The sequence below is a fragment of the Ceratotherium simum genome, chromosome 4 (genome assembly GCF_057802395.1).
Source record: "Ceratotherium simum simum isolate JZ-2026a chromosome 4, ASM5780239v1, whole genome shotgun sequence".
In the NCBI taxonomy this organism is placed as follows: Eukaryota; Metazoa; Chordata; class Mammalia; order Perissodactyla; family Rhinocerotidae; genus Ceratotherium; species Ceratotherium simum.
Genome location: NC_141903.1, coordinates 33,916,341 through 33,930,047, shown reverse-complemented (window position 1 = coordinate 33,930,047; position 13,707 = coordinate 33,916,341). Strand labels below are relative to the sequence as shown.

The following is a 13,707-nucleotide window of genomic DNA, read 5'->3' as shown; positions in this document are numbered from 1 at the left end:
AGAGAATAATCGGCTCTCTAGAACTATTTGTTGAATGAAAAGTAGACCAGAAAGAATTATTCTTGGAGAGAAATATGACAACATTTCAAAAAGTCAGTTGGCACCTAGTATAAGTTTTAAAATATTTTATTTACTGAACCTTTTTTTCCCCTTTATTATTGGAAGAAATGCCCAGCTTTTTCTAGCCAGTATCACCAAGAATTTTTTTTTTGGTAAGAAAATGATACAATTCTGGCCCATTTCTCAGGCAAGTTTATTTTAAAATTCCCAGAATTCTCTTTAAGTGGTTTGAGAGTTGGAGCAAGTGATAACAAGAGCAGCTGAGACATGAGGTTTTGGCCTAGTTATTGTCTAACCAGGTGGATTAGGGTCCTTGAACTTTATTTAAGAAGCTTTTGTGTCTCCAGCTGTACCAGGAGGATTAGTGGCTTAGTCTTACCTCATGGGAGCAAGTCTTAGTGTTACCTCTTGTAAGGCGGAAACCATAATGCTAGGGTTTTTTTACATAGCACCATCTGCTTCAGAATCTCAACATGCTTACTTAGAGTTTTTTCCCCACTGAGTCCCTCCCTCCAAATAAGTTCAGTATCTGGAAGAGTGAATTCACTTTGGACATAGCAACAGATGTGCATGGTAATATGTAAAATGCAATCGGTTAGTTATCAATCAATTACGTGGTCATTGAACATTTAATACAGGCACGGCAGTGTGCTAGACTGCTGGGGTGGAAACAAAGATGACTGAAATGTGGTTCCTGCCTTGAGGGACCTGGTTAGGGCATATAAGACAAAAGCATACAAAAAGTATGATAGCTATAGGAAATAAAAAAGTTAATAATAAGTAGAAGAGAGAATATGCATCCTGTGATTAATTTCCAAATGAAGGCTGCAGATGTTAAGTCCTAGAGGAAGTGTGAGTTCTCTTTGATAAAGTTCCTCCTTGAGAAGCAGCAAAGTCCAGAATGAATGTGCACAGTGCAATTAGAGGGACACTTTGAAGAGGAACAAAGCTGCTTGTGTAAGTGCGAGGGGGAATGCTAGTCTCTCCAGCGCAGTCCGGAAATTCATTCTGTAACAAAGAACTGTAATTCCAAGTCAATGACACCTTCTAAATCCTCTCAGACTATGCCCAAAATTATAGAGAAGGAATGGCGAGTCAATTCCATTCAGCCAGAACTGGATAGCTGTGTACTTGCTCAAATGCCTGGGATCTAATGGAGATGGGACAGCAGCCAGGAGATAAAACAAGTCAATACAGGACTGGGAGAGCTCTGATGCTGGAGCCGATAATGAGGAGGGGGCCAGGATTTGAAAGCATGACCTCTAAGTCTTCCTGTGTAATGAACAGAATATAATGGAGGGCTGAGATCTGAGACCCTGGCGCACCTGGGTCTCTAGCTACCCGGCCAGCAGCCTGGCTGAGTCCCTGGATAGCGTGGATGAGCTCTGTGGGAACTTGACAGGCTACCTTTACTTCCTGCTGAGAAGAGAAGGCGGCAAGAGATTTCCTCTAAAGGAGGTACGCATGTGGCCTAGTGGTTAAGAGCTTGAACTTTGGCATCAAGACCTGGCTCCCCTATTTACTAGCTGTGTGGCCTTGACCAAGTCACTTACCCTTTCTGAGCCTCAGAAATCATCATCTGTAAAACAGGAGGAAAAAAATAATATGGGGTTATTGTGAAGATTAAGTAAGAATAGGGGATGCAAAAGCACTTAGCAGTATATATGGCACATGTGATTACACAATAAATTAAATCTATTATTATTATTAAAGGAGATGATCATGAAGATAAATATTCTAAATTACTTTTTCTTTCTATAAATTCTGAACCTAGATTAGAGACAAAGTTGGAATTATTCCATTCTTCCCTCTTAGTTCTCCATCTACAGCCTTTGAGAAGATGAAGTAATTCATGCAACGGGCAGGGGGTGGGATGAGGATTTAGAGAAAGGCCTTCGCTGCTATACCCTCAAAACCCAAACTTACTTAAAACTAAAAGGGCAGCTCTCTGAAGGCATAGGCAGAAGACTGGTGCTGAGGGACCAGAATATTTTTATTTCTCTCCCCTTGGAGAATCTTAGATATCTTAGAGCAGTGCTTCTTAAACACTGACATGCCTGTGAATCGCTGAGATTCTGCACTTCTAACAAGCTCCCAGATGATGCTACTGGTGCTCAGACTACACTTTAAGTGGCAAAGTCCTAAAAGGCCTTGGGTCATTGAGTCCAGTGGCATGGTTGAAACCTCTCTACAACTTCCCTGAAAATGCTCATCCATTTTTGCTTGAATACTTCCAATGATCACAAGCTCCCTACTTGCCAGATAGCCCTTTCTGTTTCTGGATGGCAGGCAGGATGGGAATGTGTGTCTTTTACTGAGGGGATGCCTGCCTCCTTGTAATAGCCATCCATTGATCCTGGGACATCACAGAGGTGAGGCCGAATCCTGATGAGGCTTTTAACCTGGTTTTCTATGGGGTCTTCTATGGGGGAAGTCCATGGATGGGCTTCCCCTGTGGTGATGGCGGGGCAGCAATCCCCTGAAAACGTTTGTAGAATTTTGTTTGCATGTACATTTTCTTGGGGAGAGTTTCCATAGCTTTCAACAGTTTTTCAAGGGTGTCTATTCTCTCTAGAAGATTAAGAAGCATTGGATTCTTCTTCATGGAATGTTGTGTCCCTCACAAATCTATCTGGAAGAGGCAGACCCTTCCTAGTCTCTGTCTCTTGTCTGTCTGCGTCTTTTTTTCTTTCTTTTGTGTAATTCTTCGTGTAACATGGTATCAGACACTTTGTTCATCCTGCCAGTTTTTCCTAGTTTGTCCATGTCCCTCTAAGGTTGGCCCCCAGAACCATGAACAAGCTAAACTCCAGGAGTCATCTGACCAGGAAGTGTGAGACATCTCTCCTTGATCTGACCTGAGACTTCTTTCAGTTCTTCTTAAAAGTGCAATATCTTCTTTGAAAACCTTAGTATACTTGGCGGTACTATCAATTTGGAATGTTTATGTTGCAGATCAAAAAAGAAGAAAAGTTAACATTTCCAGGGAATTTGTTGGGATGTATAACAGGGCCTGGGGGGGCAGTGGTACTGCCTTCAGGTGAGGCTTGATCCAGAGGCTCAGACACTTTCACCAAGGACCCAGCTTCCTGTTCTCTCTCTTCACGGTCAACAGAGTCCCAAGTCTTTTTCACATGCACTACATTGAGCCTCATCTTCCACCATCCTGAATCCTTTGTATTGGTTTTTGGACCATGTATGCAGGACCTGATATTTATCCCTATGAAGTATCTTGTTAGACTATAGTCCTGATTATACCATCTTCCCTATCAGCCTCCCTGTCCAACTTAGGGTCATCTTCAAATCTGATCAGCATGCCATCAAATTAATGTTGTTGAACATTAGGACAGAGTCACAGCATGCCACTGAGAGACTCCTGCCAGGGTTAATGTCACATACCTTTTGAACATGGATGCTCACTTCTCAAAGTGCCTTCTGAAGGACACTGATCTGCAGGATGGTCCTCAAAAATGGAACCCTATAATCAAATATATTTGGATAGTGCTTCACACCATAACCCTTTCTCGAAGACTCTCGATGCTTATGAGTATATTAAAAAATCTGATAAAAGAGATTATTAGACATAGTTTTCCAAATATATTTGATCATTAAATTCTCCTCCACTGCCCTGTTATGTAACACCTAATAATAATCTGTAAACAAATATTCCAGAGAGCATAGAGTGAGAAATGCTCATGTAGATGTTTAACCAGTTATCAGTCATTTAATTGTCTTATCATCTGGCCCAAATTCTTCCATTGTTGACCACAAAGGTAAAAGGAGGGCTGTTGTAAAATGCCTTGCTGAAAGCCAGAGTATCTTGCTAGCCTATCATCTGTTCAGAAGGGAGACTGTTGTCAGCTGAACACTGTTTTCCTGGGGCTGTTCTCATCCTCAGTCTGCCGGGTGAAGCTTGGGTACTCTGCATGGGTGTTTTTCAGGTGTTCTGTTAAGAGCAGAACCCAGACATACTAGGAGGCTCTGAGGAAAACCGTAAGCTGGGGGATAGCCCGTCATCATTCACAACAATAATAGTAATTGAAATACTCTAATAATAATTCAGTTATTGAATGTTTACTGTGCTAGGCACATCCCTCTGTGCTTCATAGGTAACACCTCACTCTCACAGGAACCATATGAATTGGGAAATACTCGTGTCCTTATTTTATGAATGAGGAACTGACCCATTAAGAGCTTGGACAAGTTACTCAAGGGGACACAGCTAACAAGAGATGGGGCCAGGTATCAAACCCAAATTTGATTGACCCCAGAGCCCACAGGCTCAACAATTCACTGTGTTGTTTTTTTCACAGTCACGTAGTCATCAGGCATTTATTAAATGTTGACTTTGCATCTGGTGCGGTATTTGGTGAAATTGAAGACACCAACGAAGTAGGCACAGTCTTTGCCCTTAAGGGCCTGAAACTTTATTCAGGGGAACTTTTGTAGTTTAATGAAGAGAATGCTTACCAAGCAAATAGAAGTGAATGCATGAAAATAGTTTGCCAAATGCCACCCGAGTGGCCGGCTCAGGCCTTGACAGCCAGATCTCTACAGCTTGCTTCTAGAAACCTGCTTGCCTGTTGATGTCTCCCTCCCACTCTTCCACGTCATCCATTCTCACAAATGCCCCTCTTGGTCTTCATCTTTCCCTTGTCCCCATGACCTCCGCTTGTCCCCAGGGGAAACCACTAACCTCTTGGCTCCTCAGTTCTCGGTCTGTGGTGCATTCCCAGCTGACACCCACAGCTCTTGGAGGTGACCTAGTTTGAGTGAAATGCTGGCTTTTCAGTTATATCTTCAATAGGCCAAATTGGCAGCTTGTCAGCAGGCTTATGTCACCTGATGACTGTGTCAATTCCCTCCTTGCCTGGCTTCCTGTTAGTAAATATCCTCAGGATGTTCTGGGAACCCAGAAAGTGTAGGAGGCCTGGTAAGGGGGCCACAAAGAAAAGCGGAAAAAGAAAGAGGGGAAGAAGCAGAGAAGACCTGCTCCTCTCTGCCAAAAAAAAAAAAAAAAATGTATACCAGGAAAAAAATGTTCTAAAACAGAGAGAGAGAAACTTGCTGTGAGGTGTCTCCCTACAGAGCAATTTTGCTCCAAGAAGAACGTTTGTGGCTTTAATTTTTTTTTTACCTGCTCTGATCTCCTTTATTCCCCCCTCCACCCCTGCCCTTCCTTCCTGTTTGGCACTTTTAAAATGGTATTACTTCTCTTGAACAATAGTGACCTGCTGGGAGTAATAGCAGAGACATTTCCTCTCCCTGACTCTGGTTGTCTTTTTAATAACAATCTCCACCCCACCCCCTTCCCCTCTGCTGCTCTTCATAAACGTTTTCCTAAGGCTGAGTGGGAGAGCTTCAGGTGTGCCATTATGTCCTGCCAAGCTTAGCTGTGTTTGAGGCCTGATTTCCACCCTCTCCCAGGGGCTGTAGCATCCAGATTTCTGCACCATGACCTCCCTTTTGCACAGTGAACTGCAGCCTTGAGTTTGGATGGTACAGACTCAGAGGTTTGGCTCTTGCATTTGAGGGTCATAGTAATTCTGTGAGTTCATTCCCACGGGAGTTGCTCTATGAATCCTAGGTCCTTCCAGGCCTGTGGAGTTGGGTTAAAGGTTTCCAGCAGTATGGGGGTGCTTGCCTGTACAGCCTTGCCTGAGGCCACGCAGGCTCATCCTTGGAGCCTTGGGCAATTCCATGGTCGTCTTCAAGGACTGCCTCTTTAGAAGGCAAAGTTCACATTCATACGAACCACCAGAACAGATGAATTGGTTAGAGTTCTCTGTGTGTCACTTTCTTCAAAGACATGGGTGTGTAATCCTGAAGTCTAGTCTCAAATTTTTCCTCCAAAATACCACTACTTTTAGTGAATTTGTTATCTCCCAGAGTTGAAAAGCCTGAAGTAGCAATTCCTCCCTTCCCTCAACCCTTTCTTCCTTTGATTAATTGGTTCATTCATTAGTTCATCCATTTGCTTGTTCATTTAGTAAGTGTTTGTCAAGCACTTCGTTGCCAGGTGCCAGGTGAACAAAACAGAAAGATCCCTGCCCTTGTGATGTTTACGGTGCAGTGGGGGAGACAGACAGTAAAGGTGTAGAAAGCGATCACATGCCCACCTACTGAGAACCCTGCCATGGAGTGAATGGCCGGGGTGCTGTGATGGAGAAGCAGAGAGACCTGGAGAGGGTTGTCAGGCAAGACCCACCTGAGATGGTGGTATTTGAGCCCAGATGTGAAGGATAAGGAGCCGGCTGGGTGGAGAGCTGGCAGGGTCTGCGGAGTATTCTCAGCAGAGGGTCCACATGTGTGGAGATTCCTTGGCAGAAATGAACTTGACACTTTTCCAAAACTGAGAAGAGGCCTGAGTGGCTGGAGGGGAGAGAGGGAGGTAGAGAAATGAGCTTGGAGGGGTAAGCAAGGCCCAAGTATTGAGTCTTGTATTTTATTTTCAAAAAAGCATATGAACTGTGCAGCTAACTCCATAACATAGCTCTCTCTTTTTCTGTAAAGTAGTTTTAAGAAAGACAGTGTAGTGTAATGGTTAATAGCAGACTCGGGAGCTAGATACCTGAATCTGAATTCCACTGCTACTACTCGCTGTTTGCATAACCTTAGGCAACTTATTTAACCTTTCTGGGCCTTAGTTTCTACATCTGAAAGTGGAGACAACTAATAGTAGCCACTTCATGGGACCATTTGGAAGATTAAATGAGCCGACACAAGGCCTAAGGATAGTAAGTGCTCAGTAAACATTAGCTATTGAAAAGAAGCTTTAAAGTAGTGATTCTCCAGGAGAGTGTCCTTTTTTATCCTATGGCTTTGTGCATCCGTTAGCAAGTGCACGTGCCCTCAGAGATGTGCAAATCCCATTTTGAGATGGACAGTCCTGAGACTGGCTTGGCTGGCATAGCTGACGAGGCCTGAGGCAGCCTCAGGAGTAACACTGGTTCCCTCCTTAGGCAATGCTTGGATGTCCTCCTGTTGCTCTGATCATCTAGGTCCTGGGTCCCGCGGGGCCAAGTGTGGGCTCCATCAACCTGGAAGCCTTCTCTTTCTTCCCTTCCTCGGATGTAGGGGCTCTGGGTTGAACTGCCCATGGCAATTTTGTGTGGGGGTTTGAAGTTCATTTCAACTCAGCAAACATTTACTGATCATCCACAGTGTTCACGCACAGTACTAGGTGCTGGGATATGGTACAGGATTAAGCCCATCCATTACCTGGAGGAAGGTACTATCTAGTTGGGGAGCCAAGCTCATGTACACATAATTCCAGTTTAAACTAGTGAAACTGGAGACTGTGGGACCAGATGAAGGGTCTTTGGCCCAAACTGGAGCTTCAGAGAGAACATCTCTGATTGAGTCATGAAGAATAAGCATTAGCCAAAGATGGGAAAATCTTTCCAGGAGGTAGCAAGAGTTAGCAAAGGCCTGTGTCTATGTGGTGGGGGAACAATGTGGAGAGTGAGGGGGAACTGCAAGCAATTTGATAAGACAAGAGAGGAAAGTACAGTGTGGAGGCTGAAGCTACAGAAAGAGACAGGGCTTGTGTGCCTTCCTGGGGAGTGTGGGATGGAGCCTGTAGGCCACGGGGCCACTGAAGTATCCTAGGAAGGGAGTTCTGTGGTCTGATGAGCATTTTAGATGGACCTCTCTGATTGCAGAGTGGAGGATAGATTTGGGGATGGGTGGGGCAGTAGCATGCTGCAGCAAGGAAGACCTTTGGGAGGCTGTAGCTTTAGCCCAGGTGAGAGAGAATGAGGGCAAAAGCAGGGCTATATTAGTTGGTATGGAGAGGAGGGGATGGATTAGAGAAAAATTAGAAGGTGATATGGGCAGGCCTTGGTGGAGAAAGGTTCCATGGAAGACAGATCCCATGGGAGGTGGGTTTTCAGGGATGTTGGGACACCGGGGACAAAGGTATTGCTCAGGGACGTGGGCACTTACTTGGCTTTCTACCCGCCCCCCCCAGGTGATGATGTATCTTTTTTTTTTTTTTTTTAAAGATTTTATTTATTTATTTTTCCCCCCAAAGCCCCAGTAGATAGTTGTGTGTCATAGCTGCACATCCTTCTAGTTGCTGTATGTGGGACGCGGCCTCAGCATGGCCGGAGAAGCGGCGCGTCGGTGCGCGCCCGGGATCCGAACCCGGGTCGCCAGCAGTGGAGCGCGCTCACTCAACCACCAAGCCACGGGGCCGGCCCTGATGATGTATCTTGAGTGTTGAGTTTGGTTCAAGGACTAGGAGATCTCCATGTTGGTAAACATTTCCTTAAACAGAAACACATGGAATTTTGGGCTAAATTCTTCTAGGTTGCTGACATATGCAAAATATGTATAGATAGCGATGTATAAAAATTCAGTCTTCTCAACTCTGGTGGGACCCTTCAAGGAAGAGTGTCACCATGTCAACTGCTCGCCTTTTGGAAACCTGGGGCCCAGAAGTGAGGGGGAGATGAGAAAGAGACATGTAGTCTCTGCCCCTACCCCTACCCCATGTATCCACTTGGCCCCCAGAAGATTTGATGTCCTTGACTATGTTAGGAACTTCTGGCGGGTGTCTATGTGCAGGAACCCCCTGGCAAGTCTGCTCTGTCGTCCTCTCCCAATTTCTGCTGCTGATCCATTCAAGGGAGCGGTTGTCATGAATCCTATCATACTTGATAGTACTTTGTGAGATATGTAATATGTGGTTTGCAACATGCTCAGCTTCTTTGGTTCTACTCACAGTCCCATGAGGAAGATGTTGACCAATATTCATAGAGAATGGGGCTGTGGCTCCAGGAGGTTAAATAACCCGCCTGGCCCACAGACTAGTGGAGGGGAGGTGCTGGGAATCTAACCTGCATTGTCTGACTGTTAAACCGACGTGTTTCCTGCCACATGGAGCTGCAGTTACTGTCATGGATACCAGTAGGGTACAGTTTCTGTTTGGAGTCTTCTTGGGAAGGGGCAGAACACGTGAAAAACTGTTCCACAGTCAAATCCACAGAATCCAGAACACTCGCATCCTGCAAGTCTCCTGTCCCTCCTGCTGCCTGTGAAGCCCATTCTGTTTGTCCCACCCTGGTGAGACTTTAAAGCTGATCCCTGAGCTGAAATGACCGGATGGAGTGAGCAGTATGTATTATGTTGTTATTATTTAATAAAGCGTGTGTTGTTCCCACTTGGCAATGCGGCCAAGTCGCTGTTCTAGCAGCTGGTGGGTAACTGGACCCAAGCCCCCTATCTTTGCTCAGGAACTCCCTGGTCCAGCCTTTGATATGAGAACAAGAGAAGAAAACAGTGACACAGGACACTTCCTGTCCCAAAGGGGGTATGATACAGGACACCTGAAACAACAGGCAGGAGAAAAGCCTCACTGGAGCTGCTTCTGGAGAGCTGGCCTCAGCCTGCCCTCCACGAGTCGTCACAGATCTGGTAGGGAGCGGGGCTGGGCCAGCTGTTGCAGGGAAGTTCAGCTCAGTGGATTACTGCGTGTCCTCTATGGCCTGGGCACAGGCTTGGCACTGACATCCCAGCTCCTGCCCTCATGAAGGGTGTGATCCAGTGATGGAGACCAATAAGCAAGTAGGTGTCACCGACTAGTGCCACTCCAAGGAACCCCAGGGTGGGTTTGGAAGCATTTAACTGTTTTTCCAAGTTGTTTTTTTATGTTAGGGAGACACAACCAGCAACCACCCTGAAGCTAACCAAGCCTCCCTACAAGAGCTACGCCCATGACCTAGTCTTATTTTTAATGCAAAGATCTCTTCAAGAGGAGATTAAGCCTCATTACCATAATCTGAGTGTATTTGCCTCTCCCTTTTGAATATTCATTCCCCAACTGAAATTAAAGTTGCTGCTTCCCTTTGTTCGAGGACACCATGACTTTGGAAATAATTCCTCATGGCCTCCTATTTGCTGCAACTACACTTTACTTTGTGAGACAACTTCCACTGGTGTCGAGTCTTATTTAACTCACCAGGAGGTGAGCCCACTTGGTTCGGTAACATAGGCAATGAAAATTAGTGTGATGAAGTTTAATTTTTTATAGAGAAAGGAGAAGGGTTGTGGGAGCTCAGGTGAGGTGCTCCTAAACTATCCTAGAAAAGTCAGGGAAGGCTTCCTGGAGGAAGAGGAGCCTAGGCTGTGACTTGAAGGATGAATAGGAGTTTGACCATGCACAGTTGCACAGGCTTCAGAGATTGAAAAGATTGAAAAGAAAAAGGAAAGTTTAAACTTAAGAATTTTAATAAAAATAGAAAATTAAGACTTTAGTGCTAGGCTAGTCCCCCCCTTAGCCCTCCAATTCTCTAGCTCACTACTATTAGAGGTAAAATTTACATAGCATGGGGGTGCAGGTAGAAAGGGCAGCTATTTGACTGTCTCAGGGCTATATATATGCAACTGAGAAGGCTTTTATCTTATCAAGCAAAATCCTGGAAGCAAGAGTCCCAGATTAAAATCACCCAACGTTGTTTTGATTTTTTTAAGCTGGTGCATATCCAACCAGTAATTCAATTCAGGGCCCTAAAAGTTACCTGTTTGAGACTGTCACGTGTCCAAGTGAGTTGTTTCATGCAGTGGAAATTCAAAAAGTCTGGGAGTTTGGATATTTCAGTTATAATCTTGACTCTGCCAGAGGCTATCCATTATGATTTTGGATAAATCACATCACTTCCACCAAAAATGACAAATAGAGCTCTGACTTTTTATTTATTTATCCCACTGTTAGTTTATTTCCCCTTATTTTTTTTTTTTTTTTTTTTTTTTTTTAAAGATTTTATTTATTTTATTTTTTCCCCCCAAAGCCCCAGTGGATAGTTGTGTGTCGTAGCTGCACATCCTTCTAGTTGCTGTATGTGGGACTCGGCCTCAGGATGAACGGAGAAGTGGTGCCTCGATGTGCACCCGGGATCCGAACCCGGGCCGCCAGCATCGCAGCGCGCGCACTTAACCACCAAGCCACAGGGCCGGCCCTCCCCTTAACTTTTTACTGTGAGAAATCTAAAACCTACAGAAAAATTGTAAGAAAACAGTGCAGTATGTGAATGTGTGTAGACGTACACAAATATATTTATTTTTGCTGAACGATTTGAAAGTAAGTTGCTGACATCATGACATTTCCCTCCTAAGGTACTGCAGCATGCATCTTTGTATTCTCCTCCCTAGCAATGGTGGGATTATCAAACTCAGGAAATTTAACATTGATATAATACTCTTGGGGCCGGCCCAGTGGCATAGCAGTTAAGTTTGCATGCTCCGCTTCGGCGGCCTGGGGTTTGCAGGTTTGGATCCCAGGCGCGGACCTATGCACAGCGCGTCAAGCCATGCTATGTCGGCGTCCCGTATACAAAATAGAGGCAGATGGGCACAGATGTTAGCTCAGAGGTAATCTTCCTCAGCAAAAAGAGGAGGATTGGGAATGGATGTTAGCTCAGAGCCAGTCTTCCTCACACACACACAAAAAAGATATAATACTCTTCTCCAACGTATGGTCCATATTCAAATTTCGCTTATTGTCTCAGTCATGTCCTTTATTATTAGTAATTTTTCCTTATGATCAAGTCCAATCAAGGACACATCATGCATTAAGCTATCATGTCTCTTTGATGTCCTTTAATCAAGAATGGCTCCCTGGCCATTTTTTCCCCTCTCTTTCAGAAGTTGACATTTGTGAGGAGTCCAGGACAGTCGTTTTGCAGATTACGAGGCTTATTTGTTCAACAGTTAGCAGTCAACACTTCCCGTGTGCCGGGCACCGTGCTGGTGAGAGGAGAACGTCGTCATCAAGGCAAGTGTGGTCGTCTTCCTTTTGGAATTCACAGTCTAGTTGAGAGAGCCTGATGATAAATAAGCAAGTTACAAAAAGGTGAAAAATGCTGTGAGGGACTAAAGAGAGTTCCTGGTTGGACATGTATCTGCTCTAAAAAAATAAATAAAATAGGCCTGAGGTAAGACAGAGTGGGGAGAGTGTTGCTTTTGTTGGGGTGACTGAGGCAGGCCTCTCTTGGAGTTGGTGACATTTGAGACCCAGAGGATGAGAAAGTGCCAATGAGGAGGCAGGTGCCGCGGGTTCTAGATACTTTTGCCTCATTAACTAATTGGCTGCAAGGCAATTTTGCTGTAAAAGATAAAATAATGAAAAAGAGGGACATTAAAAAGGACGTAATGCGGGTTGACCCCGTGGCTTAGTGGTTAAGTGCGCGTGCTCCGCTACTGGCGGCCCAGGTTCAGATCCCAGGCGTGCACTGACGCACCGCTTCTCCGGCCATGCTGAGGCCGCGTCCCACATACAGCAACTAGAAGGATGTCCAACTATGACGTACAACTATCTACTGGGGCTTTGGGGGGAAAAAAAAGGACGTAATGAAACATGACAAATGAATAACAAAATTAAAAAGTCTATTGCGACATAAATACAAAATATTTGAATATATTTAAAATGTGTGTAGATTCATGACAATACTGTGCAGATAACTGATTTTATTTTGTGGGTTGCACCTAAGCACTTTTCTTTAAAGTCTTTCGTTCATAGTATTATACATTTTTTTTTTTTCTCGCTGATTCCTCTCCTTGTTCTGCATCCATTGCACTTTTTCTTTTTTGCTAAAATCTCTTCCTTCATTGAGAGAGGTATCAGTTTCCAAATACTAGGATGCGTATTTATAACTGAGCTTTATATTGCATCGTGAAGAGCCTTCTACACTGTTGTCTGTTCTTGGTATATTGTCACATGTCCGTTGAAAGGTGTTCCAAAGTTCTATGGGAAATGTGAAGCTAAGATTTACATAATATAAAAATGGGAGTACTGCGTCAATAGAGGAATGAAACCAAACTGTCAACCAGTTGAAAGTGAACTGTTAACCAGTTATTTTATCTTAATGAAACTGTCAACCAGTTATTTTTTCTTTTATGGCAAAATTGTCAAACTGTCAGCCAGTTGAAACCAAACTGTCAACTAGTTATTTTATCTTTTATAGCAAAATTGCCTTATGGCTAATTAGGTATGGGGCAAAAATGCTTGCGGCAGAGATGTCTATGGCAAAGATGCTTACAGCAAAGATACTGGACACAAGTGTGGAGTGGTGGTGATAGTGTTCCTGGTAGAGGGAACGGCATGTGCAAAGGCCAGGAGGCTGGGAAGTGTTTGGCCTGGTTGAGGAACTGAGAGAAGGGCATTATGGCTGCAGAATGGTGGTGAGCAGGGAGCAGGAGGTATGAGATGAGGTTGAACCGTGGGTAGGGGCTAGAGCATGGTGTGGCTTTTCAATCTAACTCTAGATGCGGTAGGAAGCCCTTGGGGAGCTGATAAGAGGGGAGCCTCACGAACAGAGGTATACTTTAAAAAGATCACCGGCTGCTGTATACTTTAAAAAGTATATTTTAAAAAGAAGCACCTCTGAGGGTGGTTGCCCGGTGGGAATGAAATCTCATCCACAAATTGAAGAGGACATTATAAATTCATGGTGTTGTTTGCGAGAACTTAGAAGCATCACAAAAGATGATTTAAAAATTCTGATTTGTTTCTGTATTTGATATTATACCTGAGTAATTTCTGGGGCGTAGACTTGGGCTTCCAGAGAGGTTGGTGGGGACGTGTCTTGTTTCCTCCTCTTGTCTTCGGTTTGTCAGTGATTGGAGCTGACATTGTCACAACCTAGA

General features: G+C 44.4%; 1 long non-coding RNA gene across 4 annotated transcripts in view; it reads left to right on the top strand.

Annotated features, from left to right (window-relative positions):
• LOC147917236 (uncharacterized) overlaps positions 1–13,707 on the top strand; it is a 255,518-nt gene that overhangs the window by 75,676 nt on the left and 166,135 nt on the right. For all 4 annotated transcript variants that reach the window (XR_015551937.1, XR_015551935.1, XR_015551936.1 and 1 more), the window contains one exon: positions 11,707–11,836. This is a non-coding gene — a long non-coding RNA (uncharacterized LOC147917236). The remainder of the gene's footprint in view (positions 1–11,706; positions 11,837–13,707) is intronic.